At 42.7% G+C, this 12,242-nt stretch overlaps 1 protein-coding gene across 1 annotated transcript in view; it reads right to left on the bottom strand.

The window, feature by feature from the left end:
• atrnl1a (attractin-like 1a) overlaps positions 1–12,242 on the bottom strand; it is a 194,736-nt gene that overhangs the window by 18,115 nt on the left and 164,379 nt on the right. The gene's annotated exons all lie outside the window — the stretch shown is intronic.

Genomic DNA, 12,242 nt, shown 5'->3' with positions numbered 1-12,242 from the left:
CATCACCCTCGCTCTCCATCTCTTCCTCCTAATGGCCTTCTCTCTCACTGTCGCTCTATCTATCCGTCTCTCCATTTCTGTCCGTCTCATTTTGTGACATTATCAACACATGGCTGGACAACCACTCGGTGACTGTTTGGGATGTCTGGGCGGCATAATAGCATTGCTTCAACATAATCAGTGTGAAGCAGGTCTGAACTAGATGAAATGGGGGTTTTGTGTTATCTAGATGAGGAATGTTGAGAACAAATTGGCTCTAGTTTTTAAGTAAGACGTCCAGACATCTTTTGACCCATGAATCACTGCTCACTGGGATGGGAAACAGCTCACACATACACAAAGTACTTTATTCACTGCTGGATTCAGCTAAGAGTTAAATAGAGCTTTACCCAAAAATAAAGGGCACTAGAACTCGTGTATCAGGTGCATCTCTCGTACTATCTTTGTTCGTATCGACGAAAGCCTCGGGCACAATCTCAATACACAGAAGGTTCTTTGTCATGCTGATTATCTGGATGTTACACGTTTAACACTTCTCCGTTCAGAGCAAAGAACCTGTGTGTAAAGAGGCACCGGTATGTAGGTTGGGGTTTGACAGAATGGTATCGAATCTAAACTCGAATCCTTTATTCTGATTCAATTATTGAATCTACAGGAGTTTAGCTTTCTATGTTAGTAAGTAATAGAAGTACCTGAAAATAAATGTAAAAATCCCGATACAATCACTCCCTGCTTGCTGAGTGTTGAGGTGGATATGGCATCATTTTTATCCATGAAAGCCCTTCAAATCAGGTTTTTCCACTTTTCTAACCAAATTTGAGGCAAAATCTTTCATTGTAGGAGTCTATCCATGAGGAGTCAGTACGGCATTATTCATATGCTTACTTTTTCATTAAAGCAAGGTTTGACAAATGTTAAAGACATATAAAACCAACATCTCAAGGTTATCTCAAAGTGAATTATCGCTTCTTCGTCATCCTCCCTGGTGGCATTTCACGTGACTTCAAACTGACACAAAGGGCTCGATGCTGGATTGAGAGGCTTTGAACGCGCTGTAACCCCGACCGGCCTCCCTGTCGAACACATCTCAGACTGGTCCGGCACACACACACACGTGGGAACACACACTCACACTCAAACACAAACACTGCTTCACTCTCTGACCCCCGAGGTGTGGAGAGTGCCCCCCTGTCGTGCCCTCCTTAGCGGATTAGACCGACCATGCATGTCCACCCCCGCGGGGCAGAAAATTGTCACGTCCAATCCTCTCCGCATCCAAAACCCCTTTTTTTCTGTCTGTCTGTATCTGTCGCTGTATCTGTCGCTGTCCTCCCCAGGGAGTCTGCTGGATTGAGAGGAAATGTTGCTGATCAGGGAGCGAGACAGAGAGTGTGTGTCTGTGTGGAGTGCATTTTTGGTGCTTATCCATCTGATATTCCACTTTAGGTGAGGACATGTTTTAGCAACACTGTTCCTTTTAATTAAAGGATTCTTTGCTAGATAAACTGAGGGGGAAAATGGTACACATGAAATGAAGAGGTCTCAATGCCGGTTGGTAGAACTAGTACTACTCAGGGTAGTCCAGTTCCGGCTGTTCTCACTGTTACACTGTTCACATATAACCAACGCAATCAATTCATATAGTAGTATAAAGATTGACAACTTCTATGTAAAGCTACAAATCTGTCAACCCACCGATTGAGAAACACTGCATACCCCTCCTGACCTCTGACCTTTAGAGCTACAGAGTGGGCATGTGCAGCTGCGCTCTTCCTCCCTTGTGGCATTTAAGAGGAAGCTGTATTCTTGTAATGAATAGAAAGGGAAAAAGCTCAGTTTGCCATTTATATCTGGATTCAGCTCACAGCCCGAGGAGAGAGAGGCAGAGGGAGCGGGCGGACATGTTTGCGTTATTTCGAAGAAAAAAGAAAATCCCTTCCAGCTTTGAGAGTGAGAGGAGATTTTCCGGCACAAAGTGATATCTTTATCCTGATAATCAGAGAGATCCAGCAGGAGATATGGTGTGCCTTGTCCCTTCTCTTCCCCTCCAATTTTTTCTCCGCTCCGCATAAAAGCCGTGCTTCACGTCTCATAACAGTGTGTTGTCACCTACAGCTGGTAAACAAGTAAACAAAAAGGCCCTGCACAGCGGACGTTCTGTTGTCTCCGTGACAGCCTCCTGCAGGCTGTCCTCCAGCATTATCCCGACAACTCCACACTTTCACATTTTATAATGTACGAACACGGCGACACACAGAGTGGTTTAGATAAAGAAAAGAGACGAGGGGAGAGGAAACGGGAAAAGAAGACGAGTGATGAGAGGAGAGGAAAAAAGAGGATGTAAATGGGAAACAGGAGAGGAGAGGAGCATAGAGAACAGGAAACACGGAGAGGAGAAAAGAGGACATGAACGGAGAAGAGGAAATGGTGAGGGGGAAGGAGAGGAAACAAGGAGGTGAAACAAAGTGAGAGGAAAAAAAGGAGAGGAGGAGAGGAAAGGAAACAAGGACATGAAAGGAGAAGTAAGGAAATTAGCTAAGATGAACAAGCAGATCACAATAGATCCCAAGGAGGACAGAAAACAAGCGGAGGAGAAGAGAGGTAAGAAGGAGGAAAATTAGGAGACTAAAGGAGAGGAGATGAGGTGAGATAGGAGGCCAAAACACAGGAAGAGATTAGACAAGGAGAGTGAGAGAGAGAGGAGAGAAAAGAAATGTGATTAGGGGAATCGAAGAGAGGAGACAAGGAAATGAACGACACCTTCTCATTCCAACAAGTGACATTCTGATGCTGTCCAACACACTTGGCAGCCCAGCGCACGGTTGCAGTTAACAGGTGGTTAACGTTAGTCAAGTAACACTTTGTCATGGTTGGACTTAAAATAACTACATAAACTAAGTAAACCATGTAGCAAGAGTACGGAAAACCTGTCACAAACATCACCAATGTAACTTAGACATGAACACCGGTCTCCTGGTTGAAAGTCCTGTGTTTGTTTGACCCATTCACCTCCACTCCCCTCGCCCTGTGTGGCTTTTCTTTACTTTATACCACGTTATCACAGTCCCGGAGCATTTTCTCTGAGCGTCTAATAATGACGCGGGTGGGTTTACATAATGCTGGGTGCGTCGCAGACAGAGGCTAAAGGGTTCCTCGTGCGTCGGTATCACACTCAAAGGGGCGTGGCATAGCATCAGCATTTGACAACCTTGGAAGAAGAGAAGACAGGCGGGCAGGAGAACACAGTCGAAAGGGAAGAAAAAATGAAATATGTGTAGCTGCAGAGATGAGAGGAGGAGGGGGAGAACAGAGGGAGGGGAGAACAAAACAGGAGTTTACGGGGGTGGAGGACAGGAGAAGGAGAGATGGCGAGGGAGAGAGAAGATGTCAGGGCTGAAATGAGGAGAAGACATGAGGAATGATATTATTTTAAACACACACACACACACACACACACACACACACACACACACACACACACACACTCTCTGGCTTTAAGCTGCACCGCTGGGAGTCGGTGGCTCAGAGTTGCACTCTCTGTCGGTGGGAACGGAGTCGGCTGCTCGTCAAGCGGATCGCTTAGCGGTGTTTGAAGGCTCCCAGAGTGGGATCCAGATCCAGTGTCATGTTGAATCAGCCTTTTGCTCCCGGAGCCGGGATGCACCATTACAGCAAATTATTTACAATTTTCATCTATCAGAGTGTTAATCTGTCTATAGATTCTGCTGCCTCACACATTTTCTCACGCACACACACACACACATCGCCTGCCTTCCTGCCATCCTCTAACTGCTGCTCTTCATCTCTTTTACACCTCTCTTCTTCTCATTACTTCTGTACGTTGTTTTTCTCCGCAGTCCGTCTGTATTTCTTGCCTTTATTGCTTTTCTGCCTTCGTACTTTTTGTCATACAAAGTAGGAGGACTCATCGGTTACAAAATATTGTTTCCGAGAGCTGGACAATAAACCAATGTATTCAAACACACACATTGCGGAACACAAAGAGGAAGCATCATCATCGTGAATTGGTTTCTCTTCAAAACTTGTGCTGTCGTTGTTGTTGTTTGATAACTGACCTTGCTTCCTATACTGCATACACTTGTCGCGTGAGAAGGCAAACATCCAGGCTGTTCTCATGCAGTGTATGAGCTATGCGTATGTAAACTAATCAGAATGAATGAATTAATATCGTAGATAACCCTCAATATTAATTCATATGTAATCCACATAAACATGAACCAGGAAGTATGAACACTACAAAAAACCCAAAGCAGGCGGGCGGGTCAAACTGAAGGAGGTCTTTCACCCAGGTGACCGCTGTACGCGGACTTTTGTAGGGAAATGCTTAAAAAATATTCACAGACATCTCAGAGTATGAGAAATATCCGTCAAGCACACACAAACATGTAGTTCAAGAAAACACATTTAACAATGTCCACGCAGACAATGAATGGGACTGAAATAACTCTCCCCACTTCGTTATTTATTCATTTCTACCCTATCCTGTTTGTCGTCCTGTTTTCACCCTCTGTTTCATCCTCTTTTCGTCTTTTATGTCTCTCTCTCTCTCTCCTTCATCACGTCCCTCCACTTGTTTATTTCCCGTCTCTGTCTTTCCCTCTTCTCCTTTCTCCTCCAGTCCTCAGCGTGGGACACCGGGTCACATCCTTGTCTCCACACACCTGCATATTAAGCACATTGCATGAATGTGCGTGTTTGTGTCTGAGTAGAAAGAGAGAGAGGTGAGTTTGTGCGAGCCGGCAGTTGCGTTGAATTTCCATTTTAATCAGCGAGTCGGTGAGCGAACAATCCTATTACCGCAAGGGAGGACAGAAGGGCCACTTCACAACCTCTCTCTGTCTCTCCCCCGTTCTCCCTCCATCCCTCTCTCTCTGAGACGACAAATTAATCATCTCTCTAATGCCTCATGAAAGCCAGACTTTTTTTTTTTTTTTTGCCTCTTCTTAATTTGGGAGGTGGAGTATATATTTTATCCTCCTCCTTCTCCTCCGCCTCCTTCTCCTCTGCCTCTTCCTCTTCCTCCTCCTCCTGCAGACGCACACACCCACAAAGACACACACTGTTTGCTATCCTCTCCACTTCTCCTTTCACTATTAGTGTTGGAAAGATTAATGTGTTTTCTGGCTGCCAAGGATGTATAGTTGCTTCCACAGGGGAGGATACACACACACACAGATATATACCTAACTGCGCGCACACACACACACACACACACACACACACACACACACACACACACACATTATTGTACCGTATAAAAGTAAACACACTACACATCTACACACTTGTGCACATGAACCCACATAACAATGCTCCAAAGGCCATCATCATCATTCCGGAAACAAAACTACATTTTTCCTCCACTTTCAGTATTGACGGCTTGCAGAGGAGGAGGAGTGGAGGTATCGATCAAGGACAAAAGAGGAGAACAGAGAAACACACTCATCATTAAGAGGGCAGAGGAGAAAAGGCTGTACACCGAGGAAATGGCTTAAATAACAACGAATATGGTTGCCAGGTACCACACTATTGCATTGTTCCACACTCCTGAACCGATTCCTACATTTAGACTCGTCCCTTTTCCTAATTCAAACACAAGATGAACTGTGCTTCACCTCTATGCTAGTGAGTGTATGTAACACATTGCTAGTTGCCTGCACAGACAGCTTAAGGTCTGTTAAGTCACACATCTTCACCTATTACCGGCAGTGATGCATATACGTCTACCAGAGAAGGTATTTGAACACACGAACAAACACACACACACACACACACACACACACACACACACACACACACACACACACACACACACTGAGTGTTCAGGACTTAATGGGCGCGCCTGCTTGGTCAGCTGAACCTGAAACTGGCACTAAACTATGTTGGACAGAGTGAGAGTGAGAGAGGAGAGAGGAAGGCAGAGGGATGGGTGGACCAATAAGGGAGAGGAGAGAAGGGAGATAAGGTGAGAGAAATGAGAAAGAGGTGAGATGTATAAAGCTGGATGGACCACACACACCAAATGAAACGATGTTCAGATAAAGGTTAAAAAAAGGGAGACAACGGAGAGTGTGGAGTTACTATTATAACATTACATGCTAGAAAATAACTAGTTCATAAGACAAGTGTTTAGATGTATGTGATCTATTTCATTATTTCAATTATAAGTGTTTTGTTCTCAGAATGGCCGCTTTTGAAGGTTGGGTGAAAAGCAGTCCGGCATAGAGAGGGAGGAGACGTAACATCCTGTGTGTAGGGTTGTAAATGTAACGCCTCTAGACTGACACCCCGCTGTAAAATGTTACCTGTCTGTTGCCTCCCGGTCTCCCCTGTAGGTGAGGAAGGAGAGGGAAATAAAAGTTCAGCTTGTTCGAAAGCCTTGAATCCTTGAATCCTTTTACATCTGGCTCTATTCCATAAAAAGGAAAACATCCAGATGTCTTGTGCTTTCTTTTATACATATTTCTCTGACATATTGATTTAGAAAGAGTGCTATAGTAATTAATTATTTGGGCGAATAATATATTACTTGTTTTTTTTTTACATTGTTCTACTTTTTGTTTTTGCTATTTCTTTCTTAATAGTACATTTTATGATGATTTTGATGATTTTTGTGGTTTATGATGTAATATTGACTTCTTACGTGTTGTATTTAAGATAACACTTTTGCCCAATTACTTAACTGAACTTACCTGCATTCCTAAAAAAAAATATATGTAAATATTTGTATTGGGCCAAAAATGTATTCCTATATTCTATGTTATTACATTTTCTATGTATTTACTCTATATAGTAGTTTTTTTCCTCAGATGGTTATTGTGATTTATCATATTTATTTGCTTTTCTTAATATATGCTTGTTTAATACTGATCTTGACATTTCTAGTTCTTTTTCTGACCCCATGTGGGAGTATCAGGCAGCTCTGCTCTGATTGGGCCAACTTGAGAGTAGATTGACTCTCAATCATGCAGATCACAATCACCTGAGTGATGAATGTGTTTATCTACTTCTTCTGCTTTCTGATAACACCTGACAAAGATCTCTCTCAGATCATAACGCTGCAACATCAAAATTGCTCTGAGCTTTTTATACGGATACTTTATTTGATGTTAGAAAGTCTCCACTTGAACTGAAGTTCTATTTGAACAATGTTTAGCTGGTATGCATGTCATATAAATGCATGTGTTATAAATTATAAAACTGACTTGCTTCAGATCTTTTGTATCGTGTGTCTGGAGTATGATTTTCAGTTCCTGCACTCGTACTTCTTTCTCAGAAAAAAAAGAAGCTATAGCTCAGAGCGACGGAGAGGTCGCAGAGGCAGGTAGATAACAAATAAACAGAAAGGGACAACGAGTCACAGTGAAGGAGACGCTTGAAGACCATCAGTGCGTTTGCTCAGCTGAAGCTGCTGCAGCTGCTTCTCCTCCAGTCACTGAAACAACGTGTGGTCTGGACATTATTCTCTAATCTCCCCGATGATGAAAAAAACAAATCCTTTTTGTTAAAGCGCAAACAGAACATGAAGAGGAATGGGTTTGTTTTAGCCTTGTTAGCCTCGACAGGGGTGTGAGTTATTGAGTTAATAACATGCGTTTGTGTGCGCGAGTCGGCGGTCCGTTGTGAGACGCACAGCAAGAGCCACAGGTGAACAAAGCCAAAGTCAACCTAAGGAGTGTACGTGCAATTGTCCATGATGAATGCAAATGAGTGTGTGCCTGTGTGTGATTCTACCTTATCTCATTCTTTTTCTCAGCCTCATGAAAGCCTGTGTGTTATCTGATAAGCCCTGCAGTGGTGTGTGTGTGTATGAACTGTGGGTAAATCAGTATTTAGTTGTGTATTTTTCTACTTCACATACATTACGCCCAGGTGTCATAAATATCCTTTATCTGCTTCTTTCCCCTTCGTTCCGCTTCCCTCCGTCCATCCATCCTTTCCCCCCTCACCAACCCTCTTTTCTGAGTCATATTAAATCCCTCCAATTGAAGAATAAACACGCCACATTAAAACACAAGATATTAAACTGATTCATTCTTTGCTTTAAATAGCATTATGAAAACAGGAGACCGCCGTTAATCAGCGGTAAGGTGGGAACTGCTTCTCCGCTGGGCGGAGGCGTGCAGATGCTAGTTGCTGCGGGCTCATCAGCTTTACGACGTAACGGCGGTACTTTAAGGAGGCAGTGGAAACATCGATTTATGCTGATGACTATGCCTCTGTTCTGTAATGCAGCCATGGCGCACTGTAAAGTTCCCATCACGTTGGGGAATGGAAGACGTGGCCCTTAGCTGCAGAAAAAGGGGCCCATGTACTTTGTGATGAAGTGGCTTTTGCTGCTATTTAACATATGGAGGGTTGTGCAAGAAGCAGGAGGCGGTATCATAAGCATGTTACTAAACACACCACAAACACATGGATCTTTATACTTCGCGTGTGCTCCATCTTTATTTTTAACCCAAAGAAGTGATGACTCAGTGGAGATGATCGTCAGTCGAGGTGAAGCATTGGTTTCATGAAAACAGAGTAACGTCATTAGGAATGAATTCTTGGGGTAAAAGGTGCTTTTTGTTTGGCACACTTCAAATTAATTCAATACCTGGGAAGTCTTTCAGTCGATGCACAGCAGGTCAACTGAAATCTCAAAAATACGAAATGTGTCGACAGGCAAGCAAACAATTCAACATAAACAAAGAAGAAAGTTATAAGTTTTTTATATATATTTGGCTAAACCGGCTTTTTTAAGTAGTATGAAACCAGCATAACAGCGTGCAACTATCACAACAAAAAAAAGAGAACAAGTTCCTTGAAGTTAGAAACCGTAAAACTTGCCGTGAGTTCAGCGTTTGAGTTCTCAGTGAAGGCCAACACGTTTACTTTTGTGTAAATGGAGCCATCCCAGACACCTCGCCATGTGAAAACTTTCTCCAGTTACAAAAGACTGTCACATGTTTGGTTTTTTTGCCTTTTATTTGAAGAATGTGATTGTAAGTCTTTAGAAGTACAAAAAAAAAAAAAACATCTTTCCAGCTGTGCCAGACAGTCAGTATCATTATAAAAGATTAACCGCGCCCTGAAAGCTCGCCACAAGAGAGCTTTCTTCAAATAGAGATGATAGAAGAACCTTGTTTCAAAAGTACCTATAATTGCAAGTCTTCAGACGACAGAAACCACCTGGAGAGCATTTTAAGTTCATGTTTTATGTATCCTTGGGACTCTAAGCACGCCATGCGTCCACATGAATTTATAGTGCTGTGATGGATCCTGAAAGTGTCTGTTCCCACAGAGTAAAAGTCTTTGTGGTGTGAACACAGACGCGGCGGACTGCAGCGTCTGAAAGGAAACTCAAGAGGGAAGCTCAGAGGATGGCGTCTTCCTCTACTCTGCAAGAAGATACAGTATTTACCCATATGGCAACGCAATGTGGTGAGAGAGGACATGAATCGTGACTCGGGTAGTGGGTGGGCACCGCAGTACAGCATATGTGAGCGTCTATAAACATACATGCTTACATGCAACCCTCTCTTTACAAATGTTGCTTGTATAACAATAATTTGTTCTCCCAATTACGTTCTAGTGGGAAATGTAGTTGGTGCCTAGATTATGTTAACAGATGTTTTTCGTGTGAAGGAAGCATATTTTAGGTGGTCGAGGTGGTCGAGGCGTATGTCGGGCGTACACAACGCAGGACTTTGACACTAAAGACAGACGTATGCATTTGGACTGACAGAAAACTGACAAGCTTCACCTGGTGTTCAAATAGCCCAAATAACAATGATTGAATATATCATTTAATTTATATACATCTTTCTTTCTTTCATTCTCTCTGTACGTTGTTTCTTTAGATGTTAATATGCAAATATTTGCACTACTTTGTATTGAATTGTTATGTGTTAGGGAAGGAAAGGAGGGAAGTTGCAGAAAAGGCTCCTCACTTTTGCTTTTTATTTGTTGAAAGGAGATAAGGACTGGAAGACGGAATATATGCATTATTTATAAATAAATAACACATTCCACATGCATTAATCACACCACACTGCTTTCCATGCAATTATATCTTCATGCAGACCAAATCACAGTGTGTGTGTGTGTGTACGTGTGTGTGTAGAAACAACAGGTGTTGTGTTCCTTGCTTCGCGGTCTAAACGTGCCATGAAATAGGGCGATGATGGCTCTATTTGTTTAAACATACTCTGTAGCTCTGCGTAAGCGGGACAACATAACATAGCGGGGCAGCATGGAAATGTTCCCCTTCCCTCATTCATTACACAATTATGCTAAGCTGCATGCTCGACTATGAACCAGATGTTGTGTAATTAACCTCAGTGTGAAGATGGCGTTCCCTATTGTCTCTCACCTTCAAGCATGAAAGGGAAACCAGGCTGAGGCAGAGATAAGGAAAGGTACTCCTGAGGTTTTCGGCGGGCACGTAAACCGAACTGAACCGAGCCGAGTTCAACCTGGTCAAAAACAGAGCTAAAACTAATTAAGCATCGTGTGCAGATAGCCTTCCATACCATTGTTTCTGCAACCTTCAGCACAGACTGTGTGATGAGATGAAACCTCAAACAGGGAGGACCACTAGGTGGAGGTGGACTTTGTTTTACCAGGTAAGAGGGTAGGGAGGATTTTGAATTTAAAAAATCATATTATGTTTTGCAGAATATAAAAACATATATACTGAAAGAGAAACAGTAACTGGTTATTTGAACACAATAATTAAAAAAGTATATGTGTTGTTTGCTTATTGAACTATGAAGGTGCATCATCATTTTAAATGCATCACATTATTATTATTGAGATGCCCCAAAAAAATCTGTTCTCATACCATCGAAATTAAAAATGATATATGATCCGGCTTGACTTACAAAAAGAGGATGTAATTCTATATTTTTTAAAAAGTTCTTTGAAAATCATACTGTTGAAAATGCTAAATATTGTAAAATTTGGAAAAACAAAATTTGGAAATATTCAAGTCTGTGTGCCTCTGGATGAACTCAAATGTTGAATATGGACTGGAGGTCTTTGTTTCCTCTAACAAAGCGACCCATGCACACTTGTTTGCATGTAGTTTGATTAATGAGGGTGATTGTTCTGTCGCCTTTCATTCTGACCAGTTGCCAATCTTCTGCAACATCTGTCACTCAGCTCCACTGTGGCTTCAGGGAGGTAATAGTTCACTTCCCATGATGCATTGCTTCCATCAGGATTATTAATACGTTGAAATGAGTTACATCAAGGCAAGGTCAGACAAATGGAGTGTGTTCCATTTAGCTGTTTCATGGACCTTGTGTAATGAGATTACTGTCATCTATCACTAAACAACTTCTAACTGTACAATGTCACAGTAAATCAACTAAACGAGCAACACTTCTTTTTTGTGGAAAAAACCCTGAAATATGACACATTGGTAGTTTCCTAGGCCGTAATGGAAAAGTGTGATCAGTCATAGTGTAGCAACATGTTGCCTGCATATTCATGCAAACTAGCTAACGATACATTAGCCAATCAGGATGAGCCTTTTCAACCAAATGACAACTGCTCTGCGTACGGCAATCACACTCACAACCTAATAAATAGTGAGCAAATCCTCGAGTGGACACAACTTCAACACAATACTCTTAAGATGGGCTGGTTTGGGAATAGTCTGGTAAACTCTTTATATTTACTGCACCTTTCATACAAGCATGCAGCCCAAAGTACCACTGTCATGGTGCAGCATGTGCTCTGTAATCTCTTACAGAGCCACACTGCCTCCCGAGGGCCCTTCATGGCTGGCGGGTGAGGTGCCCGCATGTTGGAGAATCCCAGAGAGCACCTCTGTTCTCACACAGGACAGCTAAGTGAAAAGTTGGCTGTTGAAACCAGCTGCACTGTGTCCCCTTGGCCTTCCACCTTTGTTGACGTCAGAACTTCTCCTTCGTAATATGGACGTCGCTGAGACGAGCGCTGTTTGTCTGCACCTGCTTAGCAAAAGCTCCTCATTGACGTTCAATTTATTAAACAAAAATTGTTTTCTTGCAGACCTCCCCGCCTGAGGATGCCGCCAACAACCCAAAAAGACACTTGTTGACTGTGACCCACATGCCTTCAATCAATTTACAGATGCCGTGGGCTGCACATTACGTCTCTAAACAGTTTAACAGCCGCATCTCTGTGAAAAAACAAATCAGTACACACACCAGTAAGCGACTGCATCACTGTTCATTCTGTTGATGGTT

The sequence above is a fragment of the Anarhichas minor genome, unplaced genomic scaffold (assembly GCF_050575085.1).
Source record: "Anarhichas minor isolate MPS153535 unplaced genomic scaffold, ASM5057508v1 ptg000029l, whole genome shotgun sequence".
Lineage (NCBI taxonomy): Eukaryota > Metazoa > Chordata > Actinopteri > Perciformes > Anarhichadidae > Anarhichas > Anarhichas minor.
The sequence above is the reverse complement of the archived record's forward strand: the minus strand, read 5'-3'. Positions and strand labels throughout refer to the sequence as shown.